General features: G+C 45.5%; 1 long non-coding RNA gene across 1 annotated transcript; it reads right to left on the reverse strand.

Annotated features, from left to right (window-relative positions):
• Positions 1-3,013: 3,013 nt before the first annotated feature.
• On the reverse strand, positions 3,014-5,263 carry LOC140710202 (uncharacterized). The gene is made up of 3 exons (XR_012091142.1): positions 5,098-5,263; positions 3,886-3,991; positions 3,014-3,048 (listed from the first exon to the last, which is right to left on the reverse strand). It is a non-coding gene; the product is annotated as an uncharacterized lncRNA (long non-coding RNA).
• Between the last annotated feature and the right edge of the window lie 14,853 nt (positions 5,264-20,116).

Below are 20,116 nucleotides of genomic sequence, written 5' to 3' on the forward strand. Positions count from 1 at the left end.
CCCAGGGCACCTTGAACACAGTAAAAATCTTGGGGTCCTCAATAAAGCCTGTTGAATTGAGATTTAATTTTTAATTTGAAACCCCATCTCTACTAAAAAATACAAAAATTAGCTGGGCATGGTGGCGGGCACCTGTAATCTTAGCTATCCTGGAGGCTGAGGCAGGGGAATCACTTGAACCCAGGAGGCGGAGGTTGCAGTGAGCCAAGATCGCACCACTGCACTCCAACCTGGGTTACAGAACGAGACTCCACCTCAAAAAAATAAAATAAAATGAGATAAAAATTAAAAAGTAAATCCTTTAATCATAGAATCATACCACTTTAAAGCTAAAAGAAATTTGAAAGAATAAATCATCGAATTACCGCCTCTGGTCCCCATAATTTTAAGGAAGGCCAATACAGAGATGTCAGCAGTCATCTCAAGACCCCACAGCAGGGCAGGGTGGACTTCAGGTATCCCACCTGCCATCACACTGCATCTCCCAAGTTGGAAGGCACCCTCTGCTCTCCCCTCACAGCACATCTCCCTTCTCTCCAGTCTGTGACACTAGCAGTCACCCCTCACTCATGAGAATCTTCCCTCTCTGTCTTTCAAGGAAACGCTTGCCCTTGGTTTTCCTCCTGCTTCTTTGTCAGCTCCCGCCAGTCTCCTGCCTGGGCAACTCCTCCTCTCCCCATGTGGTACTGTGTGGATCTGGGGATGTCTAGGACTTCCTTGTGCCTCTGGAAAGGTAAGTCAGGCCAGGGTTGGGGCCTGTAGAGAGCACTTGGAAGGTGAACACCAGCTTAGGCCACCAGAATAGGAAAGGCTCCAATGAGGATGCTATGATACTTGCTGCGTGCCAACAGTGTTCTTTGCTCACATAATTTCACTGAAGCCTCAGAATCATCCTGACATAGACCCAATTACCATTTCTGCTTCACAGAGAAGGAAACTACAGCTAAGAAAAGTTAGAGGACTTGTCCAAAGTCACATAGAGAGTAAGTGGTAGAGCCAGGACTTGAACGCCTGAGGCCAAGACTTCACCACCGTGCAACTCTACCTCGTTGGAAGAGGATGTGAGGCACATCCACAGGGTTCTATCCTCCCAGCAACAGTAGCAGTCTGTCTTCAACTTGACATAAACCTACAAAGTGGGGAAATGAATCTGCACATGTATTCACTTTCTTGCATTAAAATTCAGGTTCACAGCCTGGTCAACATGGTGAAACCCCATCTCTACTAAAAATACAAAAATTAGCCAGGCATGGTGGTGGGCACCTGTAGTCCCAGCTGCTTGGGAGGCTGAAGCAGGAGAATCACTTGAACCTGAGAGGCAGAGGTTGCAGTGAGCTGAGATCGTGCCATTATACTACAGCCTGGGTGACAAGAGTGAGACTGTCTCAAAAAAAAAAAAAAAAAAAAAAATTCAAGTTTAAATTGTTTCAGGCCCACACTCTGTGCAGTTGGGTCTGAAGTCTACAGCCATGTCCCCAACCCTTTTCTTCTCATTTGCACCTGAAAAGTAACCACTGCCTCCACTGGCTCCACCTGCTAGGGATGGTATTGAGCTTTATGCTTCTTCAGAGTTAGCTTCTTCAGAGTTTCTTCAGAGCTTTATGCTTCATTTTTCTCTAGAGTCTCAAATGCCCCCTTTAAAGTCCATCGTATGGAGCTGGAGGCCATCATCCTTAGCAAACTAACACACAAACAGAAAATCAAATGCCACACGTCCTCACTTGTAAGTGGGAGCTAAATGATGAGAACACATGGACACATAGAAGGGAACAACACACCTGGGGCCTATTGGAGGGTGGAAGGTGGGAGGAGGGAGAGGGAGAGGACCAGGAAAAATAACCAATGGGTACCAGGCTTAATATCTGGGTGATGAAATAATCTGTACAACAAACGCCCATGACAAAAGTTTACCATAAGACAAACCTGCACATATACCCCTGACCTTCATTTAATAAAAGTTCAATAAAAAATAATAAATAAATAAAGTCCATTCTGAAGATGGGTTTGACAAAAGCATTCAGGCCAAAACCCCACCCTTCCTGGGTTGCCACTCCATTCCTGCAAGCAACCCGTCACCCTGGTGTGTCACCTCCACCAACCTTACACTTCTAAAACCCTCCCCAGAGCCAGCCACTCATAGCCCACGGCCCCCTCTCTCTTGCAAAGTCTCAACCTTCAACAGGAAGGAGAGACGAAAACTCATGAGTCCTCAAGTCCTTCTATTTCCTACTCAAAATGTCAAAGTCTGTAGAGACACATTCAAGGTTTGTTTTTTTCATCTAGACTAGATGATTTTTCCTGTGTGAATCAGCAAAAGTGGTCAGTCATGGGAGATTTGAACAAGCAAGCTAAGCCCTGTCCATGTGAAATTAGGAGATGATGGAAATGAGAGTGTTTTGTAGGTGGCAGAGCACTAGTCAGATGTTAGATGGTGGCAGTTATTTGAGATGAGCCATCCAAGAGGACAGCAGCCTGTCTCCTTCTTAGTGCTCTCTAATCAGACACATCTGACCTCACACCCCAAGACAAAGGGTCACCAACCCCCTACAACCCTGCCTCCAGGCAGCCCAACAGGATACCTTCTAACTTCCAGATAGTACCTACAGATATAGTTCTGCTGGGGGAGCATCTGGTCAGCCAGGCAGTCAAAACTGCCCTTAAATGCACTGATTTGCCACTCTGAGGACCTTGGGCACCTGTCGTGTCACCAAAGTCCTCACCCTACCCCATAACTGGTTAAATGGCCAAGACTTTCCCTTGCGAGAGCATCTTGCTTCTTGCCCAGTGACTCCACTCCATGTGTTTGCAAAATAAAAACATGTAGCTAACATTATTAAACAATTTATACATCTTACCCCATTCCATCCTTTCAACTGTGTTTTGATATTTCTAACACATTACGTTTTGGCAAATCAAGGCTGAGAGAGGTAACTAACTTTATCAAAGCCCCAAGCTAGTCAGTGGTAATGCTGGGATTTGAATCTATGGCTACATAGTGCAAAAGCCTACTCTCTCAATCCTTTGGATAGCCACCCTCATCCTCATAACCTAAAAATAAAGAATATAAGTGTTTACAACTGACTAAAAACTGAGGCCTTGTCTTTTATTCTTGGAAGACTAGGTAAAGGGGAAAGCTGCCCTGCTCATAAACACTTTCTTCAAAAATCCCCCAAAGTGGAAAGACATTCAAGCAACAAACCCCTCTTAGGTAACTCATACAACATCTGGTGCTTCTCAGATTTTCCAGTGCCAAGTGACAAAGGGGGTAAACTTTGCTGATTGTTCTCCATGTGTCCCCCCAAGTCCCTTCTCCACCTTCTGTCCTGCTTTGACCTCAGAAGTTTGGCCCCATAGGTTGCTACACTGGGGCGTTCTTGCCCTCCAGTTTCTGGTTTAGCCAATGCAAGGCACCAGCAGGTCAAAGGGTCAAAGGGACGGGTGCTGGGTGTTGATTCCCTCTGCTCCCGCCATGCCTTGCCACAGTCTGGGGAGTGTGGCAGTGGTTGCATCTCTATGACTACAGTTTCTGAGGTGACCCCTTTTCCCCTCTTCCAAGCTCCAGCTCCCCAGGGCTCCAGCAGCATAGTACATTCCGTTGGCCCTGAGGCCTCAAGGGAGCCACCGTTTTCCACTCTTGCTCATCCCTGGAGCATCAACTGCACATGGGCATCCCAAACCCTGACCACAGATAAATAGACCCCTTATTAGATTTTCTTCGGGCAAACCATCTGTGTTCCACTGGGAACTGAACTGATAGAGATGGCATGGTGGAAAGACAGTGAGAGGAAGGAAAAAGAGGTGAAGACGGCCCAAAGCTCGCTGACCATCAGCTGAGATAGAACGCTGGAGAGCAGGTGTGTCTGCCGCGTGTTTTTACACACATACCATTGTCTACTGGCTTCTTATCCTCCCTCAGATCTGTTTCTTCTGAAGTCACTAAAGCAGATCTGGGTTTTGCCTGGAAAATCTTCTTAGAGGAGGTAGGAAGCTGCTAAAAGAAAGAAACAAAGCAGTAAAACGGAAGTAGGCAGGGTCATGTTAATCTGCCCCGTGGAGATTATCACCAAGGGCTGCTGTTCCAGTCACAGGAAGTACCAATGTGGGCAAACACTGCATCCCCTTCCCCTCCCAAATAGCTGAGAGTGTCCACTGGCCAGTCCAGCTCCTGGTCCACCCATGCCTCAGCCCTAGGGTCAGTGGCAATAATTCACATTGGAGACAATTCATTCAAAGACATTCATTCTACGCAGGCCATGCCCCATTTGCTCTTTCATCCATTCCCTGCCCTTTCCCCGCTCTGTTCTGTTCCACGGTAGACTCGTTTCCCAAGTTCCTTTGCCATCCTGTAGGTTCAGCCAAAGGGGGATCAGCATAAGATTGGAGGAGAGAGTAAGGGAGATGCCAGGGTATTTCTCTTCATCTCTTTCTGCCCCAAATGACATCTCTCAGCTCTGTCTTCCCCATGATTCCAGCTCCTCCCCTGGCTCCAGAGTCCCAGCTCACAATGGGCAGCCCCTCCCACTGGAGGGCCCTGGCTTCCCACCTCCTGCAGAATCCTTCTGTTCTGGGCCTGTGCTCTCAGGCCCCCATTTGGCCCCTGTTTGTCTCCTCAGCTCTTCCAATGCCTGTGTAATTAAACACTCTCTGTGGAAAGACCTGTTTCTGTTTTTCTGACTGGCAGAGTGATTTGTGCAAGATCACATGGGTGGTGAGTGGCAGAGCAGAATCAAACCAGTTCTCCTGACCCCGGAGCCCCCACTCCCCCAGTCATACCACACTAACCACCTCGGAGGACTCCAGGCCTTGGGATCTCACCAGACCTTCTGTTTCCCACTGGACACTGTGCCTGGGAGTCAGGGTTTTCATATGTGGATTCCAGGCCACGACCCTGGTTACCTGATTTGCCTGGATCAGAGCTCACTCAGGCCCTAAAACGTAGTAGACAGCAGGCCTAGAAAGAAGGTCTCTCTTTGCTTTTGTTTGCTTGCTTCTTTGTTTATTTGTGTGTAAGAAAATCGTAAGTCAATTTAGGAACTCTCTCTACCCCACATACAATGCCCCTCAAAATCTTCTGGGTTGGAAAGAGACCTTACTTACCCAAGACTTCCAAGCAAAGAAAGCACACTGTCTTGGCAGCACACCTCTAGGACGCTGAGGTCCGCTTCACTCCACTGTCTCCTGGAATATCATATAACAGCCCAGAGGGCCTGACCATAATTGGTTTGGGTGTAGCTTTCTCTCTCCAGTTCTCTTGCTGGGTGCAAATGATGAGAAACAGCACGTTCCCAGCTCCTCTCAGGTAGCTCAATGTGAACCAGACCTGATGTGCACAGCACAGTAAAATAATGAGATTTCATCTAACAGAGAGGAGGTTACATAACTGGAAATCAGCCCATTAGCAATAACAAAACAATCAGGGGGCTCAGAAAGACAGACAGCTCCATTCTCAGCTATCGGTCTGGGTTCTGATGGGGGCTGGGCTGGAGATTAACAGCAGGTCCCGGTAGAGATGCGATTCTAAGTAACTCAACTGGACAGTTCCCCTAGCAGTGCCGTGCCGGGAGGCTGGAGGGTTCTGAGGACTGGCTTCTGTTCCTCCAGAAACCAAGCCAGCCTTGCCTTTCCGCTTCCTTTCTGACCTCCTAGAACAGCTATTATCAGTCCCACTGGCCCTCAAATATTTCTACCTGACTCAGAAAGGGATGTGGGAAATGGTAAGAAAGGGCATGTCATTGCCATAACTACATGCCCGCATACCTACTGCATACAGAGAGATGCAGGGAAAAAACGGGAAAGCTCTCTACTTGACAGTGACACACAGGAACAAATAATGATCTTTATTCACCCACCTGACAATGGAAAGAGTTTTGATACAAAAGTACCACATCCAAACCAGTCGTTACAATAACTCTGCCAGAGCAAGTGGATTACAGAGGATTATCCCACACACAAACACACTCACTCTCCACAGACTAAAACAAAATAAAACAGGCAGAAAAGGCAAATCAACACTACCAGTGAGTTCCATAGCTAGTTATATATCAAAATCTCCTGAAGATTTTTTTTTATTATTTGAGATGGGGTCTCACTATGTTCTGCAGGTTGGTGTGCAGTGGTTATTCATAGACCTGACCATAGCATACTGCTGCCTTGACCTCCTGGGCTCAAGTGATCCTCCCTCCCCAGCCTCCTGAATGGCAGGGACCACAGGCATGTGCCACCATCCCCGGCTCACTGAGGACCTTTTAAAAACTCATTCACTGTTCCCATCCCCAGAAACCAGGATCCTGTGGTCTGAGGTGGACTTTGGAGGTCACACGCTGGCCAGCCTAGCAGCCTAGCTCAGGGACGAGCCTGGGTAACCACTGATGAACCCCCACAGAAGGTTTGCCTGGACTTCCTGTCTCCTTCACTCACACAAAAGGCACAACCTTCAGTCCTCAGCTGCTCAGCTCCGTTTCACCCAATCCAGGGTGGCTGCAAGAATCAAGAAAGAACTTCATAAGATGAGGAGACATCATCTAAGAATTCAATCTCCATGTTTTTGTAGGTCTCAAACACCTATACAGTGTACCTGCATGTTCAGCACTGTTCTAAACACTTTACAAATAGCAATTCATGTCATTAATGCAACACTTCTACCAATTCCCTGGTGGGGGGAGGGGGGGTACTGTGGTTATCACCCCGTTTACAAAGAGGAAATGGAGGCACAGAAACATTCAGTGACTTGCATACAATTCAAAGTCAAGCAGTTAAGTGATGGGGCCAAGATCTCAACTCAGACAGTTGGCTTTTGAGTGTGCACACATGCACACTTGTGTTTGTTGCACACAAGTGATTTGAAAACCTGCGTTCAACAAAACTGTGAACCCCTTGAGGCAAGAGTGGAGTTGCAGTCACTGATACCAGGAGCAAGGCCTCAGTGAATTTCACTGAACCAAGGGCCACTGATAACCTTTCTTGAAAGTCTGCTCTGTGCTGGCACCGGGCGAGATATTCTCGCATTAAGTTCAGCGTTAGCTCTCACCCAACCCTGACTCACACAAACATCCTCATTCTCTCTTTCTCTTTCCCTCACAGAACAGTGACAAGTCTCAGAAACAGACAATGGGTATTCACCGGCAGGTCCCCTGCGAGCTTTTCAGACTGCTCCTGCCTTCCATGGCCCTGAGCCACTACCATCTTCCATTCTGTGGCATCCTGGGACCATGTTCCTTGACAGGAGGTAAGAAGGGGTCCTAAGACAAGCGGAACGGAGGCACCAGCCGGAGTCACAGGTGGCAGGTTTCTCAAGGGTCTCAGGGGCTGGGTCGCCCACCACACCTGGGTGCAGCATTCTCAGCCAACCCGGCCCCCTTTCACTCCCCTCCTCTTTTACCTCCACTCTGTCCCTTCCTGGCTGGTAACCACTATGTTTTTACTATAGCTGGACCCTTTGGCAGGGTAAGGCAAAGGAATGCCAGAGCACTTGAGCTTTGGTGAAGTTAAAGTTACTCTTGGCCGGGCGTGGTGGCTCACTCACACTTGTAATTCCAGCACTTTGGGAGACTGAGGCAGGAGGATCACTTGAGCCCAGGAGTTCCAGACCAGCCTGGGCAAAATAGTGAGACCTTGTCTCTACCAAAAAAAAATGTTTTTAATTAGCCAGGCATGGAGGCACACACCTGTAGTCCCGGCTATTAGGGAGGCTGAGGCAGGAGGATCGCTTAAACCCAGGAGTCTGAGGTTGCAGTGAGCTGTGATCACATCATTGCATTCCATCCAGGACAACAGAGCAATACCTTGTCTCTAAAAGAATAAAATAAAATAAAGTTACACACAAAGAAATGACAAAGTTTTGAGGTCATAGGTGTCCCATTTACTCTGATGCAATTACTATACATGGTATACCTGTATCAAATATCTCATTTACCCCATAAATATATACACCTACAATGTACCTATAAAATTTTTAAAAGAAAATAAATAAATAAATAAATAAAGTTACACTTAGCCCCAACTCAGGATGCTACCCTGGCTCCTTGTGGCACCGAGATGAAGTTCAGACTCCCCGGCCAGCGTTGCAGGGACTCCCCGGCCATGCGTCAGCATCCCTCAATGCCCTCAGCACACACTCTCAGCCCTCCTTCATCCAAGCATGCTAACTCATCTCCCAATTTCCCTGTTTCCATCTATCCTCCCAGCAGTCTATTCCCAATGCAGCACCAGAGAGATCCTGCTCACATGTAAGTTAGACCATGCCCCTCCTCTGCTCAAAGCCCTCTGTGGGTCAAAGATTCCTGCCCCAGTGTGGGTGGGCCTGGTTTAAGCAGGTGACCGTTTTTTAAAGAGTCTAGAGGTCAGAGACAGAGGAAGTCAGAGAGATTCTAAGCAACAGAGATACCCTCCAAAACGGCCATGTTGTGGAGACGGCCACATGGCAGGAAATAGCAAGTGGTGTCTGGGAGCTAAGGATGGCTCCAGGCTGATAGCCAGCAAGGAAACAGTAATCTCAGTGCTACAGCTGCAAGGACCCAATTCTGCCAACAACCAGTGAGCCTGGAAAAGGATCCTGAGCCCCAGGTGAGCCGACAACCCCAACTGACATCTAGGTTTCAGCCTGGTGAGACCCTGAGCAGAGGGCCCAGTGAAAACACACCAGGCTCCTGACCCTCAGAAACGGTGGGATAACAAGCTTGTGTTGTTTTAATCCATTGTGTTTGCAATTTGTTACATGGCAATAGAAAACCAAAACACCCTCCAATGGCTCCCCTCTCGCTCAGAGTAAAAGAAAAAGTTCAAACATCACCTCCCACTGCTCCTGCCCTCATTCATTCTGAGCCAGCTGCATGGGTCAGAAGTGTACTTACCTCAGGATCTTTGTACCTGCTGTCCCCTCTGCCCACATGTTCTTCCCCCAAAGATCTGCATGGCCCCCCACCTCACCTCTCAGGGAGCCCATCCTTGCACCCACTCCATACTGCTGACCCTCTTTATCACCCCGCTTTGCTTTATTCTTCTCCAAAGCAGTCTACACCTGCTAATATGCCATAAATTCATCTATTTACTTTGTTATTGCCTGTCTTTCCCCACCAGAATGTACACTCCATGAACACAGGGATTGCTCTTCTGTTCACAGCTGCATTCCAAGTGCCAAGCACAGGGCCAGCCACATGGGAAACACAAAGTGCTTATTTCCTGAATGAATGAGCTCTCTTTGGGCCCCCTTCAATCCCACATGTTCTCAGTTGGGTAAACATTATGTACTACTTGAGGCTTAGACCAAATCCGACCTTCTCCAGGAAGCCTTTCCTCCATTGACTTCATACACCTCTACCCTCCTAAAACACAACAGTCAGTGCCACCGCATTTGTTTAGCAGTTAACTGTACACTGACCTTTTATGTGACCTGATCTTTGCTCCCAAATTTAAATCTTCTCCTGTCTTTCTCATTTCCTTTCGTCAGCCCTATCTTTGTACCAGACAATGGGTTTCCAAAAAGCCAAGATCATTCCTTTACTTATTTTTTAGTTTATAGGACACCTGGAATGAGCCAGGCCCTGATCTCAGGACTAGAGATGCTTGACACAGGGGACTCAGCAAGAATCTTTTTGAACTAAAGCAATAGCTGCCACCTGAGCACGTCAGGCTCCTCGTGTCCAGGGAACAGCAGGCAAGAAGGGTAACAATCTAGGCAGGGGTGATTGACCCTGATAATTAGAGGAGGTTGAGATGCTATTACACAATGGAGGCAGGGGGAAATATGTTTAGCACCCAGATGATACCTTGGGCACCTCTTTGGGTCTCCCTTCCTCAACCACGATGGTATGGAATCTCATGGAATTTGCAGTCTAGTGGGGAGGGTGGAAATTGAACAAATCACCATTGTAATGGGTTCATGAAAGCCAAGGTACAGAGCTGAATAAAGTTGTTCATGAGACACTTGCTGATTGCTTGTTTGAAACTGGCTGAGGTCACTGTGTGTGGTGGAGGGAAGAGAGCGGGATTGGAATTAAGGGGAAATAGCATTGACAGGAAGGAACACATGCACATAACTCTGTCACATGAAATTCCAAGAAGTGGCCATAGCCAAGATGAGCAAATGATAGAGCTTCTCTGTTCTAACTCATTTTGAGATCCCAACTCTTGTTCTCAGGATGGTGTGAGGACTTCAGGGGATTGTCTTGTTGGAAAGTGCTGCTAATTATCCACCACACTCATGGGTCTCTCTTCCTGGGAGCAACTTAGAAGTGGAAGGTTAATAAGACAAATTACAGTTTAAAAGGAAAATTAATGGGATAAATGACAGCTGTCAGTGCTGCGGCTGCTCCAGAGGCCTCAACCTAGACTCATCATCTCCTTCCACCACTATCCAGTCTAGATTCCCTCATCTTCAGCTAGCACTTTTGCTAGGCTTTCCTGGGCTCATACTGTTGGCATGGCTCCATTCACCTTGCCCTTCAGGCCAGCATTGGTAGACTTATCTATTTACTATCACGGTTGAGGAAGAGAGACCCAAAGAGGTGCCCAAGGTATCATCTGGGCACTAAACATATTTCCCCCTGCCTCCATTGTGTAATAGCATCTCAACCTCCTCTAATTATCAGGGCCAATCACCCCTGCCTAGATAGTCACCCTTCTTCTTGCCTGCTGTTCCCTGGACATGAGGAGCCTGACGTGCTCAGGTGGCAGCTATCGCTTTAGTTCAAAGAGATTCTTGCTGAGTCCCTGGTAGAAATGTTTCCTCTTTGGGGAGCGGGAACTTTAACCTTATAGAGCCCAGAGTTGCAAGAACATTCTGCAAGCACATGGTTTTTATGTGGTTCTTGGAAGTGACAGTAAGCAGGACCACTCATCCATACCCTCCTTGGTCTTTAGGCCCGCAAATTCTTCTAATTTTGGACATAATACTATACAAAGATGCTTAATTGCAGGTATATATTGCACATCAAAAATGACACATCATCTTCAAAAGATTCACCTCTGGGCTGAAGCTTCAGCTGTTCCTTCAGCTAGTCATCCCAGGCTCTACCAGTCCATCAGGTTCTAGATGGTAGAGTACGTGACACAAACAATGTACTCCACAGTCATGAGCCTAATCTTGTGCCTCCCTTGTGTAATGTAGATTTCTGGTCTGGTATGATACTACACAGGATCACATATACATCCTTGGATGGTGGCATTGGCAAGAAAAGCAAACCCATGCTCACAATGAGTATCATCACTTCATGTCAGAACAATTTGCTACCTCAAGAAATGGTGCTATACTGGGGGCTCAGCATTGATCTCTCTTGCTGGCACATTGCACATTTGTTAGCAGTAGTCAGCAGACCAGCCTTGGCAAGTAGGAGTCCAGACTTTTTTTTAAGCCCAGAATAGCCTGATTCTCTGCCACCATGGCCACCTCGTTCTTATTTTCATCATACCACTACCATGGTAGCTGATGACAGAAGCTGGCTGACATCAACCGGCTGAGTCATTTTGTCTGCTTGGTTACTTAGTGTCTCCTCATGGTAGATGCTCTCTGGTGTGCAGTAACATATGATATAAAGATATTTATACTTATTTCCCATTCTTATATGTCCATGCCTATGCCTCTATACCAGGCATCCTTGTTTCCAACATTCCAATCTTTTCCTTTCTAGGTCACCAACAAGTTGGTCAGACTATTTGCCACTGTCTGTGAATCTATATATATCCTAGAGCTCTTTCCACACAGAGTAGATGACCAGATGTACCAATGAAGCTCCATCCATTGGAGGAATTTTCCTTCACCCTTTTTTTTTTTTTCTTTGAGACAGAGCCTCACTCTGTTGCCCAGACTGGAGTGAAATGGCAAGATCTTGGCTCACTGCAACCTCCACCTCCTGGGTTCAAGCGATTCTCCTGCCTCAGCCTCCTGAGTAGTGGAGACTACAGGCATGCACCACCACACCCATCTAATTTTGTAGGTTTTTTTTTTTCTTTTTAGTAGAGATGGTGTTTCACCGTGTTGGCCAGGTTGGTCTCAAACTCCTGACCTCAGGCGATCTGCCCACCTCAGCCTCCCAAAGTGTTGGGATTACAGGCATAAGCCACCACACCCAGCCTCACCTCTGTCTTTCAAAGCCACCCCTGAGTAAGGCTGTAGTGCAGCTGCCATATGTATTTTGAGTTGAGCCACGTACCAAGCTGACTCATCTGTAATCCTATATGGTGCTTTTCCTCCTCCATCAGCCAGCCATAAGGGATTCCCCCATATGGTCATAGGTGTGAGCTGAGAAAGGAACACTGGTAAATAATGGGAAGTCTGAGCTACCTGCTCATGAAGCCCTTACTTGTGCCCCCTGGTCCTATACATGTTCAATTCTGGATATACCACTTCCATCTTACAAGGAACTATAGCCATTCAAATTATACATATTAGGATTGGGAAAATGACCCAGAGGTGAGTCCACAAGACCCAGAGGAACTTCTGAGAGCTGGACTTTGGCCAGGACTTCATTTATTATCTGATCTGTCTATGCCCCTACTCTAGGGCTATGATGATGCTTCAGGTCTCTGAGTGTCTGTGTCAACTCAAACTCTATGTCCACCTGCCACAAACTATTTCAATATATCAGAATAAATGGTTGTAGGAGGCTTTGAAGGAAGGAATGGTGGAATCATTACCATGTATACCTGCAGAGATGTCCTTCTTCCTGGGGACTTTGTCTCTCCTTCAGTGAGTCTGGGAAACTATCTCAGGTCCAGAAACCAGACAAGGAACCATGACTTTTTACTGGGTGACTGCACTTACAGTCCTGACCATCTATTCTTTTCTTATTTCTTTTCCTTTACAGAAATCCTTCCTTCTAATAATAATATTCTTTTATGATTACTTTGAGACATTGTAACTGTACATATTTATGGGGTACAATTTGATGTTTTGATACATATATACATTGTAAAATGACCAAATCAGTGTAGTTAGCCTGACAGTCGCCTCACACATTTATCATTTCTTTGTGATGAGGACGTTCAAAAGCCTCTCTTCTAGCTAGTTTCTAATATACCATATCTTACTGTTAACCATCATCACCCTACTATGTAATAGAACACCAGAACTTATTCCTCTAACTGTAACTTTGTATCCATTGACCAACCTCTCCCCATCCTCCCCTCTTTCCTCTTCTCCCCAGTCTCTAGTAACCACTTTTCTACTTGCTTCTATGATGTCGGCTTTTTATTTTTTTAGATTCCACATATGAATAAAATCATATGGTATTTCTCTTTCTGTGATTGGCTTGTAGACTGTCCTCCAGGGCCATCTATGTTGTCACAGATGACAGGATTTTGTTCTTTTTTATGGCTGAATAGTATTTCATTGTGTATATATATGATTTCTTTCTTTATTCATTCATCCACTGTTGGGCACTTGAGTTGATTCCATATGTTGGCTATTATGAATAGTGAACCAATAAACATGGGAGTGCAGATATATCTTTGATATACTGATTCCCTTTTTTTTTTTTTTAAATACATACCCAGGAGTGGGATTGCTGGGTCATACGGTAGCTTCTTTTTTATTTTTTGAGGAACCTCAGCACAGTTTTCCATTGTGGCTATTCTAATTTACAATCCCACCAATAGTGCCTAAGTGTTCCCTTTTCTCCACATCCTCACCAACACTTATTTCTTTTGTCTTTTTGATAATAGCCATTCTAACTGGAGTGAGGTGGTATCTCACTGTTGTTTTGATTTGCATTTTGAAGTTGAGCATTTTTTCATGTGCCTGTTGGCCATTCGAATGTCTTCTTCTGAGAAATCTTTATTAAGGTCTCTGCTCACTTTTCAATTGGATTCTTTGATTTTTTGCTGTTGAGTAGTTTAAGCTCCCTATATATTTGATATTAACTGCTTGTCAGATGTAAAGTTAGCAAATATTTTCTCCCATTCTGTAGGTTGTCTCTTCACTCTGTTAATTGTTTCCTTTGCTGTGCAGAAGCTTTTTAGTTTGATGTAGTCCCATTTGTCTGTTAATGTTTTCATTGACTGTGCTTTTGAGGTCTTCTTTTAAAAATCCTTACCCAGCCCCAGGTTGTAAAATGTTTCACCTGTATTTTTTTCTAGTAGTGCCACGGTTTGGGGTTCTACATTTAAGTATTTGATTTTTGTATATGATGAGAGGTAGGAGTTTAGTCTCGTTCTTCTGCATGTGAATATCCAATTTTCCCAGCACCATTTCTTGAAGAGACTGTCTTTTCCTCAACGTGTTTTCTTGGTTCTTTGTCAAGAATCTGTTGGTTCTAGGTGTGTGAACTTATTTCTGGACTCTCTATTCTGTTTCTGACAATCTGTTCTTGATTTCTTCTGCTTGTACAAGTTGAGTAGTACCCTTGTTTGCTGCCCATATATTTTGCCCCTAAGGACACTGTCTTCCATTAATCATCCCCACAACTATCTGTGAGTCAGGCCCCCTTTGGCTATCACTCTGAACTTGCAGCTCACTACAATAATTGCCTCCACGATAATGGATTCTGCTGTGCATTACAATTATTGCATCCATAAATGGCTTCTGAAGGCTAAGTACTGCCACCTGGCTTCTATTGTATTGGGGTCCTATTCCTTCTGCTACTAGTGAGACTAGTTTTATCTCAAACTCCTTACCTCAGGTGATCCACATGCCTCAGCCTCCCAAAGTGCTGGGATTACAGGCATAAGCCACTGGGCCCAGCCTAGTGAGCCTAGTTTTATAATGGTTCCTCCTACCATTAGCTCTGGTCCACAGAGGAGAGCCACAACCAAACTTTGTGATGTTGGTGACTCTCTCAACAGTGCATTCCTTAAATTGTGTAAGCTCATCTAGTAGGTTTCCTGGGCTCATGTGGTATATACATCCAGCATACCTATGACCCTGAGTCTTTTAATTCTTTCTCTGCCATTTGTTTTGGCCACTCTGGCATTTTGACCTAACTTAGGTGGGTACGGTTATAGGAGCCACTCTAGTTTTGAGTTCACACCATCTGATTAAATCATGTGTCTTGTGAATATACCCAAATCAATACACTTTCCATTATTTGATCTTAAGCTCTGGCATTCATGATCAAGCACTCTGAGAATCCAGTCTAGAGAACTCCTCCCGTTCCTGCCAGTAAATGCTGGCTAGATTTGGGGAGATAAATAGTTCCCTTCCACCTTTATCAAGCTCAGCATATCCCTGGCTGCACTGTGCTGTGACTTAACCCTAGTTACATATCTAGTGGCCAAAAGGAGGCAGGACAGATACAGAGGGAGGAGAAACACAATTTATCCTGCAGGGAGAGGCCTATGCATTATCTTCAAGCAGGAAGGTGGAGATAATCCTAGTTTTTGTTTTGTTTTGTTTTGAGACGAAGTCTTGCTCTGTCACCAGGCTGGAGTGCAGTGGCACAATCTTGGCTCACTGCAACCTCTGCCTCCTGGGTTCAAGTGATTCTTCTGCCTCAGCCTCCCGAGTAGCTGGGACTACAGGTGTGCACCACCACATCCAGCTAATTTTTAGTAGAGATGAAGTTTCACCATTGAAATCAGGATGGTTTTGATCTCTTGACCTGGTGATCTGCCCACCTCGGCCTCCCAAAGTGCTGGAATTAGAGGGATGAGCCACCGTGTCCAGCCATAATCCTAGTTTTTAATAGGGAGGGGTGATCAACTTCTGCAGGTTCAAAGAGTTCAGGGAAATCTGAGAAGTCAAGATTTTGGAGATTTGTCCCAGATATACATGTGTCAGGATTGTATCCTCTTCCAGCCAGTCCCTGACCTTGGCACAGAAGACCTGCCTTGTTTGGGAGTTGAGCCTTCTTTGGACATCAACCACTCTGACCACTAAGGCCTGGACCTGGCCTTCTTTTCCTGTCCTCCCTTTGTAAGACAAGAAAACCTGTTTTTATGCTGCCAAGGAGGAGTTAACCCTTGCTTTAAATTGGCTGATAACCGCTCTCAGCCTCTTGTTATCTTTCTCTAGCTCTTCATAAAACTCAGCAATATCCATCTATCAATGGAAAATAAGGGTCCTCAAAGATAGCCATGCTCTAATCCTCAGAGCCCATGGAATATGTGACCTTACATGCCAAAAACGACTCTGCAGATGCAATCAAGATTAAGGACCTTAAGGAGGGGAGATTGTCCTGGATTGTCTGGGTGGGCCCAATCTAATCACATGAGTCCTTAAAGGCAGAAAACTTTTCCTGACTGCAGAGAACTAGAGCAACAGCAGCATGAGAAGGACTCCACCCATTACTGCTGACTTTGAAGACGGTGGAAAGGGCCATGAGTCAAGGAATGCAGACAGCCACTAGGAGCTGGAAAAGGTGAAGAACACCCTCCCCTGGAGCCTTCAGAAAGAATCACAGTCTGGCTGACATCTTGGCTTCTGAGACCTGGGTCAGACTTCTGACCTACAAATCTATACGATAATAAATTTGAGTTGTAGAAGGCACTACATTTGTGGTAATTTATTACAGCAGCAATGGAAGACAGACATCACCCAATCCTATTGTGTCTATAGCAATATTTTTCTCATTTTTTCTAATACCTGATGGATAGCACCAGCTAGTGTGTTGTTCTCTTCTACTGGTACACCATTCAAATCCACAACTGATGAAAGGTTGAACCACTAGATTTGTATTGGGGACACAATACAATGCTCGGGGTGCCCCACCCAGCAGCAATGATGGGATCATTATTGTTGGGAAGGCAGGTGAACGATCCAGCTCCAAAACCCCATCTTACCCTCTGCTTTTATGGAATGCTCCTTAAGAAACTGTTGCAAACTGGGTTGCCTAGAAAGTGGACTATGAGACAGAGTTTCCCACACAGCAAGTCTATTAGGGAGTACTCTTGGAATCAGCACTTGAATAGAGTTGCAATTCAAGTCTGACAGCTTTAGCCAACTCTATGGGGTCTCTAGAACTGAAATTGTCCCACGTTGGGCCAATGGAACTGGTTCACATTGGGCCAAAAATGCAAGACATTTATATCTCCACCTTAATCAATCACTGGATGTGGGCCAGCACCGGAAGGACATGATCTTGGGCAAGGTGGCTTCCTGCAGCTTGGATATCCATGAAGGATGACACCTGAGGGCCCCTCACTAACGACAATCCCAGAAGCTGGCCCAACATGTCTTTTTTCGAAGGTGGAGATCCATCTCCACTACAGACCCTTTCCCCTTCTGAGCAGCCACTGCTATACTCCAAGGCAAGAGATTGGAGGATTTCTCTGTAGGGAACCGGGCCATAAAAAATTATATAGAAATACTGACCTTTGGGACCCTGCAATGTATTGGCTTTAGGGAGGCTCACCAGTCAACAAACCTCTCAGAAGTTCCCAGTAGACTGAATACCTCTCTCTTAAATATAAACAGTCAAGAATTGCCAAATATTTGGAAGAAATTCTCAAACATGACAATGAAGGGCCAAAACAGAAAAAGAAAGAAACTCAGAGGTAAAAGAAATAATGCAATAAACAGAAGAAAACATTTTTTTAACTTTATCCTCACAGAGATAAAAGATGATATCATATTCATGAACCAAGGATAAAACACTGGGGGAAAAAGGTAAGACTAATTGATTGATTCAGAGAAAAAAGGGACTTTTGAGGCCAGGCACAGTGGCTCATGCCTTTATTCCCAGCACTTTGCGATGCTGAGGTGGGAGGATTGTTTAAGCCAGGAGACTGAGACCAGCTTGGACAACCAGTGATATCTTGTCCCTACAAAAAAACAATTAAGGCCGGGTGCGATGGCTCATGCCTGTAATCCCAGCACTTTGGGAGGCCGAGGCAGGCGGATCCCCTGAGGTCAGGAGTTCAAGACCAGCCTGGACAACATGGTGAAACCCCATCTCTACTAAAAACACGAAAATTAGCCAGGCGTGGTGGCAGGTGCCTGTAATCCCAGCTATTTGGGAGGCTGAGGCAGGAGAATCACTTGAACCCAGGAGGCAGAGATTGCAGTGAGCCGAGTTTGCACCATTGCACTCCAACCTGGGGGACAAGAGTGATACTTATTCTCAAAAAAAAAAAAAAATTAAAAATAGCCAGGAGGCTGAGTTGGGAGGATCTCTTGAGCCTGGGAAGCAGAGATTGCAGTGATTCATGATCCGCGATCGTACCACTACACTCCAGCCTGGGTGATCCGGTCTCAAAAAGAGAAAAAAGAACTTTTGGAAATTAAAATATGATCAAGGAAATATAAATTTCAGTACAAGAGTTAGAAACTAACATTGATGAAAATCTACCAGGAAAAATTAGAGATCATTTCAGAAGGTACAGCATCCAAATAACATGGACTTCCATACAGAGAACAGAGAAAATGTTAGGGAGGAAATTATCCAAAAAAAAAGGAAAGAAAAAAAATTCCCAGAACCGAAAGACCTAAGTTTATAAATTAAAAGAGTCTATCATCTGCTTATCTGAATGTATTTAAAAAAGACCCCAGGCATATCACTTAAATATAAGAATACTGGAATAAAGGAAGTATCTGAACATTTTTCAGAGAGAAAATCAGATCACATTCTAAGAAATCAGAATCGCATTGAATGTATCTGCAGCAACTTGGGAAAACAATGGAGCAATGTCTCAAAAATTCTGAGGGAAAAACTTTCCAACTTAGAATGCTGCAGTTGATCAAACTATAAATTAACAGTATACATTAGGCCGGGCGTGGTGGCTTACACCTGTAAGCTTAGCACTTTGGGAGGCCAAGGCAGGCAGATCACTTGAGGTCAGAAGTTCGAGACCAGGCTGACCAACATGGTGAAACCCCATCTCTACTAAAAATACAAAAGTTGGGCCGGGCGCGGTGGCTCAAGCCTGTAATCCCAGCACTTTGGGAGGCCGAGACGGGCGGATCATGAGGTCAGGAGATCGAGACCATCCTGGCTAACACGGTGAAACCCCGTCTCTACTAAAAAATACAAAAAACTAGCCGGGCGAGGTGGCGGGCGCCTGTAGTCCCAGCTACTCGGGAGGCTGAGGCAGGAGAATGGCGTGAACCCGGGAGGCGGAGCTTGCAGTGAGCCGAGATCCGGCCACTGCACTCCAGCCTGGGCGGCAGAGCGAGACTCCGTCTCAAAAAAAAAAAAAAAAAAAAAATACAAAAGTTAGCCAGGCATGGTGGCACACACCTGTAATCCTAGCTACTCGGGAAGCTGAGGTAGAAGAATTACTTGAACCTGAGAGGTGGAGGTTGCAGTGAGCCAAGATTGTACCACTGCACTCCAGCCTAGGTGACAGAGCGAGACTCTGCCTCAAAAAAAAAAAAAAAAAAAGAGTCTATATTAGATAGAAAACAAGAATATAAATTGGAAAAGAATATAAATCAGACAAGAATATAAATCAGACATACAAAATATCTTCAATTTTACCTCTCATGTACTCTTTCTTAGAAATCTACCGGAAGATCTTTTTTGTTACAACAAAACACAGGAATAAATAAGGAAAAATTAGGACATAGAATCCAGAAAACAGGATGCAACAGAGGAGAGTAGCAAAAGGAATTCCCTAAGATGACAGTAAGCATTAATAGCTATGTAACAGACCCAGCAAGAAAACAGATTAGAGGAGTTGAGCAATCCCTAGAGGGCTTTCCCAAATAAATCGCTGGGACTGATAGATTACCAAGCAGGTTTAACTGTGCTGCAATGAGATTTAGAGTTCTGCAAGGTGGGGATCAATTAGTGACAGACACTGTATTAGGTAGGGTAAGCTGATCTGTAGAGACAAATATACCCCTCCAAAGTCAGCAGCGTACAGTCAACACGTTTATGTCTTTTTGGTAATGGCCTTCAGCAGACATTCATACTGGCGAGGGACTCCCCCAACACATTCATCAGGGACCCTGGTTGACAAGTGCTCCCCCATCTTCAGCACCTGTCTTCCAAGCTGCTGGTTATCACCCTCCCAAGCACACAGAATGGGGCAAGGCACAGAGAAGTCTGGAGGAGGTTTTTATGAACCAGGCCTGGAGGCAGCATACATGGTTGCCACTCACAGGGTCACACTTAACAGAAGATAGGCTGGGACACGCAATCTGAGGTCCAAAGGAGAGGAGAGTGGATGCTGATGGAGAACTAGCAGTCTTTACCTTAGATACTGGGCGGGGTGGGATCCAATTTTGGGGCCCTGAAGCTTATAT

This window comes from Chlorocebus sabaeus, chromosome 25 (genome assembly GCF_047675955.1).
Source record: "Chlorocebus sabaeus isolate Y175 chromosome 25, mChlSab1.0.hap1, whole genome shotgun sequence".
NCBI lineage: Eukaryota > Metazoa > Chordata > Mammalia > Primates > Cercopithecidae > Chlorocebus > Chlorocebus sabaeus.